The sequence below is a fragment of the Stegodyphus dumicola genome, chromosome X1 (genome assembly GCF_044657685.1).
Source record: "Stegodyphus dumicola isolate Sdum_Otavi_A_Nest chromosome X1, ASM4465768v1".
In the NCBI taxonomy this organism is placed as follows: Eukaryota; Metazoa; Arthropoda; class Arachnida; order Araneae; family Eresidae; genus Stegodyphus; species Stegodyphus dumicola.
In genome coordinates, this window is record NC_140780.1 from 251392241 (window position 1) to 251406131 (window position 13891).

The following is a 13891-nucleotide window of genomic DNA, read 5'->3' on the forward strand; positions in this document are numbered from 1 at the left end:
CCAGGTATGCAAACACATGCATCAGATGAACACAGATTTCCACCTTTCGATTCAACAGTCATTTTTCTGATTAGTGTTTTTTTACATACAGTAAATTTTTCTTTCTTGTAAGAAACTGTTATGAGACTGTGAAGTGTGCTGGCTAATGAAAAAGAAAGTGTTGCATTTCTTCAGAAATACTACGGTTTGCCTAACAGTAGATAATGCTAAAATTCATATTCAATGAAGTCGTATTCTGAAATGATAAAATTTTACAGATTGAAATTTGTGCAATTCTATGATGAATATTTAAGTGAAAATAGATTATTTTGTACATGGTGGTAGAGGTGGAGGAAACAACAACATACACACATATAAAAAAAATTAAAAAGGTAATAATTTTATTACAGACGTTTCTTGTTTTTTCATTTTATTGTTTTATTGCTCTTTCTTAGGTATGGAATTCTTAGTGCATTGTCATTTTTTAAAATAGCTATAGCCTTTCACACATTAGCTTGGAGAAAATTCAGTCAGCAACAAGATGGCAACTTTTTGGAAAGATGTGCAGTTTTCAGAAAGTACCTATTTCAACAGCTGAGTTCCCGACTGTTAACATATAGAAATCTGCACCTATTGTATTTGGATTCATCTGTGAACAATGTAAAGTTCTAGAGACTTAAAGTCAAGTTCACATACTTGAGTGCAAGTTTATTTCTTTGAAAATGATGCACGGGGCATGGAATTGTTGGCAAGCTGTGTAAACATATCCTTTTCCTACGCAAAATAATAACTGATATAATTTTGCTAGAAACTGTTAAAAGACAAGATTTCTTATAAAATGGGTATGTCCAATTTCTATTCACACATTTGGAAAACACAATTAAAATTCACTTCAAAACACGAGTTTTTATGAAGCTATCTAACTACATAAATTGGTTGACTAGATTATTTGATTATGGCAAAGCACATATAGGCCATCTGCCTATGGAGTAGGATATCTCTGTGAAGTGCTTTCTAAAAGAAATTTGTCCATATTTAGGTTACATCTGAGAAAAATCAAAAACACTGCCTACTGCCATCCCAATAAATCCTTAGAAGAAGAACCCAAGAAATTAGTTTCATGGCTTTAGCTACTTGGCTCATTAAGTACTGTAACTCAAACCAATATTCACAGTGAGCTGATATAATTAATATTAACTACAAAACAAAGATCTCGTGAAGAACATATTACATTTAAGTGAGTTACCATGATTTTCTTGACTTTCTCTTAATTTACGAAAAATAGAAATATCATAAAATAAAGACTATTCTTTTGACATAGCTCACAGCTACTAGCATAGATCATTCATGGTGTTTTCAGGACATATATTACACTCAGTTAAAAGAATCTAAAATATTGCAGATCACCATAATTTAAAATTACTTTCTGCATAAATTAAAAAAATATAATAGCAGAAATATAACTAACCAAGAAAAGACCTCTATAAAATGCTCTGAACAGTTGGTTAACTGACTATGATAAAGCAAATAATGGTTATCTGCTTGCGATAAGGTATGCCTCTATATAGGGCATTTTATGGGAAATTGGCTTGTATTTATGTTATGAATGTGGAAAATCAAGAAAGTCCCATAGTTCCAGCCTGTTCGCCAGAAACAGAACCTCTGCTGAAATACCAATATTCAATGCATTGTCTCATCCACAAATGCTGCAGGGAAAATGCTTTAGAAATAACAATACAAAATTAGTCAAAAGATAATAATAAATAACTTTTACGGCAAAATAATTTTCAATATAATTTTAAAAGAATAATTAAATATTACACAAAAATTCTTAAAAAATAATGTAATTCAGAAGCTTTACATAATAAATACAACTCTTTACATTTAAATACGTAAAAAAATATGTACAATCTTTGATTTTTTTTTAAACTTTTGGGAATTTGATACCATCATCATATTTTTTTACTTATTATGTGCTCTGCCCTTAGGCACTACATGGAAAGGGAGGGATGCCTTGTGGAGGTCTTTTTAAGGGAAACTGGCTCGCATCCACGTTACACATGGGGAAAACCACGAAAACGCCTATGCAGCCAGCTCGTTTGCCGGACCGAACTACCAGTGTTCAGCTGCTTTTACCGCTCGGCTGCTGGTGAGCCACCATCGTCATATTACAAACATTATTAATAGGTGAAGTGCAGAATCGCTCACTTATTTGGCATGTTATGTTTGGTGCTTTTTACAAGGGTAAGAATAATTGGATTTTTGTCAATTTTCTCTGGCTTTTTAAGTGAAAATACATCGAGGTGTATGTGGACAAAATCAAGGGAGTAAACAATGCCGAATTTGTGCAATTCTCTGATGTTTTTTTTAAGTGAAAATAGGTTGATGGGTACATGGATACCGAGTTTGTGCAATTCTTAAAAACGCGCCAAGCAGTGGGTGATTCTGCACTTTCCCCACTACATCAATCTCCCCCAAATTAAAAAAAAAATTACATTAAATCCATTCTATATTTCAATGAAGCCTAAATATAAATGTACCATTTCTGGCCTTAGAATAACATCCTACTTTCTTTGACAGAGAAATTAAAAGAACATAAAGGAGCGGTCCAAAGAAAATAAAATTAATTTCTTTAAATCATACAAAAATTTAGAGTAAAATAAGAAGCTCTGATAAAATTGGCTTGTATTTATGTTATGAATGTGGAATTCTTAATTTCATATAAACTATAATGCATGCATTTAACTATATGTACAATTTCTTCATGTATATATTATTATTCATAAAATGCTTACATATACTTGGCCTACGTATCATATGCAACAGTTTAAACATTAAAAATATGTAAAGCACCCATTACTAATAACAAAATCACTCTTACAAATTTTACAGATGATGAAACTTCTTAATCTATAAAATTACCAGTGTCGCTAAAGTTCATAATCAAGCATTCATGCACTCAGCTATCATTACTTACTTCCAGTACTGCCACAAAAATGCTAATAAACAGCAAAAATGGCATATAAAGGTTCTGATAAAGTGCATGAATGCTATCATCAAAATAGTAAAGAATCTAATAAGCTTATAATTATTAATTTACTCTTTATAGAAGTATAAACTTTTATAAAAAACTGAGAGACTATCTCATATTTTATAACAAAAATAAACCTCCAAAAAAGCTGCAAAAATATTTCTTTCTTAAAAGCAAAAATACAGCTTGATAATTAATAGTTCCAAAGGTAATTAAATATTAAAAAATATAACATTAAATTTCAAAAGCATAACTGGATCACTAAGGCAAGAATGACACACACAGGTTAAGAGCCTACCTAAAGAATCATAAAAAAAGGAACATTTATTTCCAGTTTAATGTTACAACAAAGTACAGAATAATAATATTACACATGTAATATGTACATGAAAGAAAACAATCATTGCTATATACAAGATGACAATGATTTTAATATTCAAATAAAAAGTAATTCCAGAATCACTAAAGAAAAATCAAATACAGTATGGAATTTAATTCAATTTTATCTTAAGCATGCATTTACAAAACATACTTATGTATGACCAAGATAAAAAATCAGTGCAAATATTTCAGTAAAAATATATGCTTTTTTTAAAGCATTTGAAATATTAGCAACTTGAACATATACAATATTTGTGTTAAATGCAACTTAATGATCATATTTTATGCAAAATAATATATATGACAATGTAGACTAACTTTTTTTTGGTTTAATCTTAGTATCCGGTGCACAAGGGGTTTGCTACTTTTGGCGACTTTATGATGAGCAGTAAACGGGACATATACGATTAGTAGTTAAATGGGTCACTTTGGTATTGCCCATAATTTTCAAAATTGAGCCAAGGCTGCACCATATACTAGGATTTTACCCCTTGTTTTTTAGTGATGTATTCTTTTTAAACACTATATTTTATACTATAGATACAATTAATATATTAATACTGTAGATAAAATTTTACTTTTGAACTTATTTTTAACCCAACTATATGAAAGTAAGTAAAATTATAACCAACTTAGCTTACAATGTTGATAGCATACTTCTAATTATAAATTAAATAAACAAGTCAGCGAGGTAAAATGAGGGAAAAAAATTACTTCTAACACAGATAAAAAGAAATATTATATTTTATGTAATGGTAACAGACAGATCACTATTATAATATGAAACAAATGATATCTAAAATCTGCTTGGGGGGGGAAATTCCTATTTTGTAGAAAAAACCTTATAATGGATTTTTTATTGACAGTGTTGATCACTGGAAAGATCAAACTGAAGAACCAAGAATAAATATAAAAATTTGTTTTAAGTTATAAAAACTCTGGCATTTGTCTTGAACTAATCACAAAAAAATTAACGAATACTCATTAAATTTTATGTTCAAAAATAAGCAGTTGGGAGGGAGGAGGATTAAGACAAAATTAACCTTCGATTTTGTAAGAAAATTCTCAGCATTTTGAGAAGATCCAGAAAAAGGTCTTCTTTCAGTAAGTAAGGTATTTCACATTACAGGGTAAAATTCAACATCAGTCAGCCCAATTATCATAGAAAAATTCTATGCATTTTGAGGAAATCTGACACAAGTTCTTAAGATAAGGTGATCTGACTATAGTGATGCACACAAGAGCTATCAGATAAAAGAATGGGATGGCTTCATGAAGGAGTTTCTAAGGGAAACTGGCTTATACACACACCACACATGGAGAAAACAATCATGCAGCTAGTTTGTTCACCACTGGGATCAAACTTAAGTCAACCTCAGAATTTAGTGGTAAAACCCCTAGGCTAATGGTGGCTTTCCCATTTTTTAAGAAGCAAATATTTCAGTGGTATTTATATGGATGAAATGCAGAATAGCTCACTTATTCCCAGTCTTTATCAATGTGTACATGGACGAAGTCAAAGGAGTGTGCAATGCCGAGTTTGTCAAATTCTCCGATTTTTTTAAAGTGAAAATAGGTCGATGTGTAAATGGACACCGAGTTGTGCAATTCTTTGATTTGTTATTTTCACGTTGGTGATTTTGAAAAACATACCAAGCAGTGGGTGATTCTTCACTTTCCCTATTTAAATTTCCTCTAAGGAGCAAATATTCAAATCTTGTGCCAAATTCACTAGAAATATACATTTAAAAAAAAAAAAAAACTAAAATCTGTCCATGGTTTAATTCTGTTGAATTTTACAGCTAAAACTGGTATTCTTTTTTTTTTCTTCTTCTTCCATCTAACCTTAAAAAACAACAATATTCGTAAGAAAACATAATTCACATTATGATGTTTCTTTTTTTTTATTATTAATTCAAACAAACAATACAGAGAATTTTTCGAAATGTCGAAATTAAATCAGGTGACTTTCGCATAGTTAATTTGTATATATAAATTCTTAGAATAATTTTAATACGTCTAATAATTTTAGCTTCAATATAACACTTTGAAGTTTGACACAGTTCAACTATAAATATATACAGTGTCTCAAAAAAGTGATGGGACACTTGTGCTTTACAAAAGGAAACTGCAATAAAATAAATTTAAAAAACATGTAAAATTTTTTGTGGGTGTGTTTCATACTTAAATTTAGTAACAATTATTACATAACATACATTTTCTCAAAATATTAAAATATTAATTTAATAAAAATACAATTGTTTAGAACGGAGCAGAAAATGGCTCACTTAAGTGATGGGACACTACGTACTATGCAACAAAAATCGTCTGAAGTAAGCAATAAAAATATCTTTTGGGGTATTTATTTTTACTCAAAAGCAACTGCCAATAATTTATAAAATCGTCTGCAGCATTTCTCTCCAGTTTGTTTTGGAATTTTTGTGTTTCTTAGCTCTGTGCAGCCATGAATGCTAAACGAAAAGAAACGTTGCCTGGAATTCGAAAATTAGTTATTAATTTGCATATTGAACGTGGAAAATCTATTAGAGAAACTACTGAAACAGTTAACTTCAGTCATTCAACAGTTTTCAATATCATTAAACGATATAAAAAGAATCATATGATTCAGGATAAAAGAAGACCTGGCCGACCATCAAAGCTATCCAATGGAATAAAGCGAATTATCGTTCGAAATATTTAAAAAAAAATCCAAGAATGAGTGCTCCTAAAGTTGCTGCTGATTTACAAGCATTATATGGAGTAATTGTTAATTCTGAGACTATTAGAAGAGTAATTCGATCTACTGGATATCACGGTAGAGCAGCCAGGAAAAAATTCTTCGTAAGTGAAAATAATAGAAAACTCAGACTGGCTTTCGCAAAATCCAACATAAATAAGAATTCTGATTACTGGAACGAAGTTATACTTGCTGATGAGAGTAAATTTAATATATTTGGTTCTGACGGTAGAATCTTGGTGTGGAGAAAACCCAGGAAAGAATTTCGTAAACAGAACTTGGTGCCAACAGTAAAACATGGTGGAGGAGGAGTTATGGTATGGGGTGTATGTCGTCCGCTGGAGTTGGTAATCTTGTTTTTATTGACAGTATAATGGATCAGTACAAGTACATTGACATTTTAAATCAAAATTTGAAATCTTCAGCTCGAAAATTGAACCTTCATAACGATTTTAAATTCTACCAGGACAACGACCCCAAGCACAGTGCTTTGAACGTTAGACCCTGGCTGCTGTATAACTGTCCTGAAATAATAAAAAGACCCCCACAATCTCCACGATTAAATCCCATAGAGAATATTTGGCAAGAATTGGAATCAAGAATTCGCAAACACACCATTTCTTCAAAACAACAATTAAAATCGGTGCTTCAAGAAGAATGAGATAAAATCATTCCAGAAATCACAAAAAAATTTGTCGAATCCATCCCAAGAAGATTAAATCATGTTTTAAAAGTAAAAGGAAATCCAACAAAATATTAAAACCTTTTAAAAAGTAAAATTTTTGGATAAATATTCGATGGAAAAGTAAGTGTCCCATCACTTAAGTGAGCCATTTTCTGCTCCGTTCTAAACAATTGTATTTTTATTAAATTAATATTTTAAGAAAATGTATGTTATGTAATAATTGTTACTAAATTTAAGTATGAAACACACCCACAAAAAATTTTACATGTTTTTTTAATTTATTTTATTGCAGTTTCATTTTGTAAAGCACAAGTGTCCCATCACTTTTTTGAGACACTGTAAACCTCTTTTTATCCGTCAAGTAAACAGAAATAACAAGTGAAAATGACGTGTAGCAATTTATTTCACTTAGATCATCCTAAAAGTACCCAATCAACTTTTAATACATATTCGAGTCTCTTAACATATTTCAGTTTCATCTGATAAATTTGTTTTAAAGTTCTGAGATTAATTATTAATCCAGTGGAAAATAAAAATAAATTAACACTTTTCAGTGACTTTCGGAACTTTAATGCAAGTGCCAGATTATTTGAGTGGTCCGCAGCATAAAAGTAATAACTCAACTAATTATTAAATCCAATCGTTTATGCACGAAACAATATTCACTATTTAATGAAACTATCAAAAATTGCATAACTTATTTTGGTAAACAAACGTACCACACACACTATCAAATATCATTAAAAGTTAAAGTAATTCCCGTGCAGTGGCGCTAAAAACAGGCAAGAAAACGTTAATTCAATATCTGGCCTGTACGTTGTTGAGTCAAAAAACAAAACACTGGGATTTCACATATGAGATAAAGGTTAATCATTACAATGAAAGGTGATTAGGAAAGTTTTATGACAAACATCGTGAGCTTACTCTTAATTACCGGTAACAGAACCCTTATAAAATTCAGGTATATTTATTAAAGATCAGCCACGTTCGATTGTACCAAGTTATCTTGACCTTCTACACATTATCATGAAAGTTCTCACATTCTATGACACAATTTAACGTAGCCTTTTTTTTTTCCTACCTTGTTGCGTAACTCATTGGGTGATTTCTCCTTTGGGCATATACCGTTCGCAACAGAAAACATTCTTTCAACACTTCAGACTCATTGCAACATCAATATTTTCGCACATTTCAGAAATATTCTGCAGTATTTATATAGAAATATTCTTTCTATCAGCTAATAGAATGTTTATTCTTATTTCACACATTCAGCTGTCTGATAATTTTGATAATTCCTCGACTATTGTTGATATCAGTATACTAGTTGAACAAATAGAACAATGCAACTGACATCATGTGACATTCAAGGTATAGTTATACTATAATATGTTATTAACAAATAATGCATGATTGCCTTTACCCAAAAAAAAAAAAAAAAAAAAAAAAAAAAAAAAAAATAGCCATTAAATGCCAAGGAAATGGTACTTTGAAAACAGCAGGATTTTCTTCAATATTTCTATATTCTTTCTATATTTTCATAATCTTAAGAGTGGAGTAGCCATCGAGGTAAGAAAGAATAAAAAAAAAGGAGTAGGTAAAAGGAGACGAATTCTTTGTAAGGAGGGAATTCTTAGTAATAGGGCTCTAGTCTGAACACCGTCAAGATGGAAGAACGGGTCGTTTTTTGCGATCTACTCGACAAAGAGCGAGTCTGGTGTCATAGTCTCGATCATTACCCTGATCGACGCGTAGGAAATTTTTCCGTTAGCTGAGTAGCCGCTTGAGCTATTCCAAGGCCAGTTGGCCTTGGCTATTCGCACCAACAATAACCACTCATACGCATTGAGTTGTCGGATCCGTCATTTGAACCCAATCATTTGACGACTTTCAAAAGATTAAAAAGGAAAATGGGTTCCTTTTCTTGTATATATAGAAAGAAGGAACACATTTCCTTTTACTAAAGTATGTATATATAAGAAAGTGCAGATTTTTATTTCACAATGTTTATCGTTTTCCTGAGCGGTTGGAATAATTTAAATGGCTGGTTTGGGCGGGGGACAAAATCTTGTTTACATTTTTTGTACTTCTTAGAATACATTTGGCTTCAAAGATATGTTTTACACAATCAATACTTTAATTCATTCCTCTTTGAAAATTTTCGTCTTAGAAAATATAATAAAAATTAGACAGAGGATTTCTGTCTAGAAAATTTAGACATGGAATAAGTTAAAAGAAATCAACTATTAAATGAAGAATTAATCATATAATTTTGTATTGTTGTTTATTTTTTTATAGAAATACTTGGCAATTTCAGGACACAAAAAGTATTTCAAAGAACATTGAAATATTAGTACAAACACTTAATAAATTAAATTTAAAAAATAATGGGATGTAATTTAAAAGACAAAAATAATTTAATGTAAGAGATTTAGATTTAAAAATCTACACACATAAATTATTTATCAGAATTTATAAGGTTTTATTTGATAAATAACTCTGATTTTTAAATATGGCATTTGAACCTATAATACATGTGTGGATACTGAAAAAGTGATGAATATGTCAGAATATTATAATTTTCAGTAAGTTTTCTTATTGAATAATAAATTCTGACTGTCCTATGCTATACGTTTGCATAAAAATTCCTCTGATAGGTAAAAGAGTTTAAGTAATTTCTGAAATTTTCTTTTTGTCAATAATTTAACTTTTTGTCAAAATTTTAGCTAAATACACGTCCTCGCTTGCAATTAGGACCACCATTAAATCCCTATTTTATCTAATCATTTCCTGATTGGCCCCGTCTTTGTAACTGATAATTATTACATGCAAATTATTCTCTTGCTGGTTAACTATTAACAACCCTACTGCTGAGTTAGGCTTAACAACCTTCGCTCTCGCTACCGCCTGCCGCATATTCACAAAGCCTACAGACAATTTCGCTACGGGCTGCTCTCATTGGAGGAAACATCCGCTTGGCGGTCTTATTTGGAATGGCAAGTTATCGCCCTGTAGGCGTGGTAATTAACGCCAAACAAACGGAAACAGCGTTTATTTTATTCAATATTTTTTTAGTTTATGAATGAAAGCTTAGAGGAATTGTGTGGAATATATCTTAAATAACCTACTGATCTTATTAATAGTTTATTTATATTTGAATTTAAACTTTTAAAAGTACGTAATTGTTTTACAAGAAAAGGTGTTTATATGGAGACAGCATATGCACTTTTTCGTTATTTCACTTAGGAAGAGTCTGTTGTGTAAATTTTGATAGCGCATTGATTTATACAAATAGAGGAATATTAAAAAATTAACCAAATGAAAACATTCACTAAACATTTAAGGGTGTCGCATACCTATTTTTTTACGAGTAAGTATAACTAAAATTATGTTTTATTCCCTTATGCGCTATTTCTATTGAAACGCTTTTCGGGATCTTGAATCGTAATCTTGCTTACTGGTACCTACTACAAAGAGTACAAACCAAAGAAAAATTAACATTAACAAAAATAGAGAAAATAAAGGCGTTTAATTTTTAACGCCGTACCCGAAGGCGAAAAGACAAATAATGACAAAGTCATTCAATAAAGTTAAAATAAAAATAAATTCGTACAGAGCAGAGTTTATGAAAGCTACGAGCGGGGATAGAGCCAGCAAGCTAGAAGTTTGAGAATTATTCCCGCGCTCGTTACCACTGGGCTGCGGTTTCTCGGGTGGGTTATGCCAAGGCCAACCAGATATCTAGTTGGCCTTGGTTATGCTCACTTTTTGGTACACGACGCTCAGATACAAATTGTAAAGGCGATGAACCAAAAGTCGCCAAGCACTAGATTTTGTAACCCTACCTCTTTTAACCAATCGGAGCAAACAGCAGAAGAAACGGTCTGTAGGCTTTGTGAAGCTGTAGGCCTGCCTTACGGAAATCGGCGTAAAATGCTCGTACCTGGCCTGATTGTGCGCATGCGCGAACGTAGGTGTGGCGAATAGCTTCTTGGCCATTCGCACCGTCGGTGCAATTAGCCACTGGTCACGCATACGTTTTGGAAGTGTACGTAATGGATATTTTAATTTCTTAAGATTTTCGAAAAACTCAAGTGCTTCGCGATAGAAATGACACATTTGATGCTGACGATCCTACTTTTATTGGATTATTTCGGTTTACCAAACCTATAGCATCAGCCCTAATTCGCTTGTTTTCATATCTGTATGATATAGGCTTCTGGCTATTGATCAATCAGATAAGCAATTCCTTAATATAATTTTAGTGAAAAAAATATATTTGGTGTTTTCCTTTTTCACATATAAAGAAGGGGGCATATTTTTAATTTAAAATTGCAATTTTTACAATCTCCCCAACCGTAGCTCTGACAATGGATCCTTCTTATTTTGGACCAGAAAGCCTAAATATTCTTTCCTAAATCTATGCCTTAAATCATTAAGCAGTTTTTGGCGATATCTAGCCCTTTCTCGAAGACTTTTCGAATCGCAGAAATCAACATCGGGAACACCTAAGCTACGATTCTCGATGAGAAACATGGCTGGGGAAAGTGGAATTAAATCATCCGGATTTTCCGACAGATAGGTAAGAGGTCTAGAGTTAATTATTGACTCGCAGTCGCACAATACTGTGTACAACTCCTCAGTTGTAAGAATTGCGTTACCGAGTGTCCTTCTCAACGGTTCTTTTACTACACGAACTAACCTCTCCCACCAGCCTCTTGAAAGCATATCTGCCGGGTTTAAATCACTTAGAACATGGCACCAATACTGAGAAGGAATCAGACTGTTTATTTCTTTTACTCTATTCGCAACGAACACTGACCAATCACCACGGTTTCTTAATCCACCAGAGTGCTACCATTTAATCACTTCATGCAATAATTTCAAATCAGGCAAGTCTAAGGCGGCGTATGCTGAGTGAACCAGTCTCGCGCCAATGCAACAGGCCATCAATTCTAACCGGGGTATTGTCAGAGATTTTAACGGCGCTACCCTGAATTTGGCTCTGATAAATCGAATTTTGACTCCCACGGCCGTTACAGTTCTAATGTAGACACATGCACCATAGGAGCTCTTGCATGCATCAACGAATAGATGTAGCTCGGAATTCTCATTTATCTCTACATATCGTGAAATACTAATTTTCTCAAGATATTTAATTTCATCCTGCCACTTGTGAAAAGTTTTCTGAATGTTATATGGCAAGGGGTCATCCCATTTTAATTTCATAGTCCAAGCTTCCTGTAATAGTAATTCAGGTAACAAGGTAGTCGGACTCAAAAAACCCTGCGGATCAAAAATTTTATGTACCATAGACAAAATATTACATTTACTTATCTCATTATCCATTGAAAAATTAAGATTACATTTTAATGTAACGTTATCCAAATCCCATAAGATTCCAAGAAGAGAAGTTATACCTGAACTACGGGAAATACAATGACCTGGAACATTACTTTCCCAACCCCGTAGGTTAAAACATCCCTGAGCCATTACTTCTGTCGCCTTAACTATAAAATGTTTTTGCTGTTTGATATCGTGAATCCCAGTGACACAATTGTCAACATAAAACGAATGCTTTAATTTTTGGGTCACATCGTCAAACTCGGCAGGGGAATTATCCAAGAGATGCTCTATCGTTGCAGAGAGTTGGAACGGAGATGAACAAACGCCGAACACCACTCTGCAGTGTCTGTCAATCATAGGTTCTTCAAGAGTTGGAAGAAAAAACCTCAAATAATCTCTATGTTCTGGGATAATACTCAGCTGAAGAAACGCTTTCTCTATATGCGATGATAAACCAACGGAATACAATCTAAACCTATCAATTATAACAGGTTATGAGTCATTTAGGGATACAGTTACAGTCATTTAGGGATGGTTGATTTCTCTCTCGGGTTGAAGCGTCGAACACCGGCCTTACCTTCATTGTCTGGCTAGTATGCCTTATAACAGGTCTATGGGACAAATAATAACTCAAATTATCAATTTCAGTTTCAGGAACCTTTTCTATTATTTTTAGGTCTTCCCATTGCTTAAAAACTACCTTATAGTCATCTAACTGATTTTCCTCATTAATTCGTTGACACATTCTTTGATGCCCTTTCAAAAGTCATACTTATTGTTAGGTAACAGAATTTCAGATTTAAAGGGTAGTTGCAATTCATATCGGCCATCAGGAAGAACATTTAAATTCCCTTTAAATTGCTTAACGGTGTCAGAGTGAGCAAGTTTACGTTTAAAATCTTCAGTTGGGTCTAGTATGCCAATGGCATCTAAATTCCAGAGTTCAGTTACGCTAAGATTGGCACAGTGCAACGAAACTACATTATTGCACAAATTATTTTGTAGTAATGCTGGAATAGTAGTTGAAGTAGGTTCTTTAGATAAGCTGTTTACTTTACCAAAAACAGTGCATCCGAATTTAGTCTCAACTACAGTTACACCAGAGTTCAGTTTCAGAGAACTGCCAGTAATAATGTCTCCAATGGCATCTGCTCCTAAAAGCAATTCAATGTCATATTCTTTAGCTTGCAAATCTGACAAGGTAATATTTTTTCTTAATTCTTTTAGGGTATTATGATAAACTACTTTTGGAACACATCCACATATTTTGTTCTGAGAAAGTATTTCAAAGTTATGGTCATAAGTGCCCTCAAAATTTCTTAAATTAACATCAGACACTAAATGGGAATGAGGACTTGTCTCTCTCCCCAAACAAACCGTGTATAATGGTTTGTTTCGATTCAGGACGCAGTTCCAAAAACGCGATAACCCTTTCTGAAAGATAAGATTTCTGAGAATCACTGTCCAAAACCGTACGAACTGAAAGTTTGTAAGGATCTTAAGTTTTACTAACGTTTATTTTATTTTAAATCTTTACTATCACTTCTTATTTTCTACTTCCGGCCAGAATTATAAGCGTGAAGGTATTTATGCAAAGTTTGTCTGGCGAACGCCAAGTATTTAAGTGTGGCCTTGTGCCAAGCGAGAGAGGAGGAAGCAGTGAGTCAAAGCAGGCCGCTTACCTTAGAAGTTACGCAGTTGCTGTTTGCCTTCCAGGCCAGAGGTTTTAATCCTC

At 32.7% G+C, this 13891-nt stretch overlaps 1 long non-coding RNA gene across 4 annotated transcripts in view; it reads right to left on the reverse strand.

Moving 5' to 3' along the window:
• LOC118185061 (uncharacterized) overlaps positions 1-8149 on the reverse strand; it is a 30706-nt gene extending 22557 nt beyond the window's left edge. The window contains exon 1 of one of the 4 annotated variants that reach the window (XR_004757544.2): positions 7895-8149. This is a non-coding gene — a long non-coding RNA (uncharacterized LOC118185061). The other 3 variants (XR_004757541.2, XR_004757542.2, XR_015038465.1) reach the window with 3 other exon arrangements.
• Between the last annotated feature and the right edge of the window lie 5742 nt (positions 8150-13891).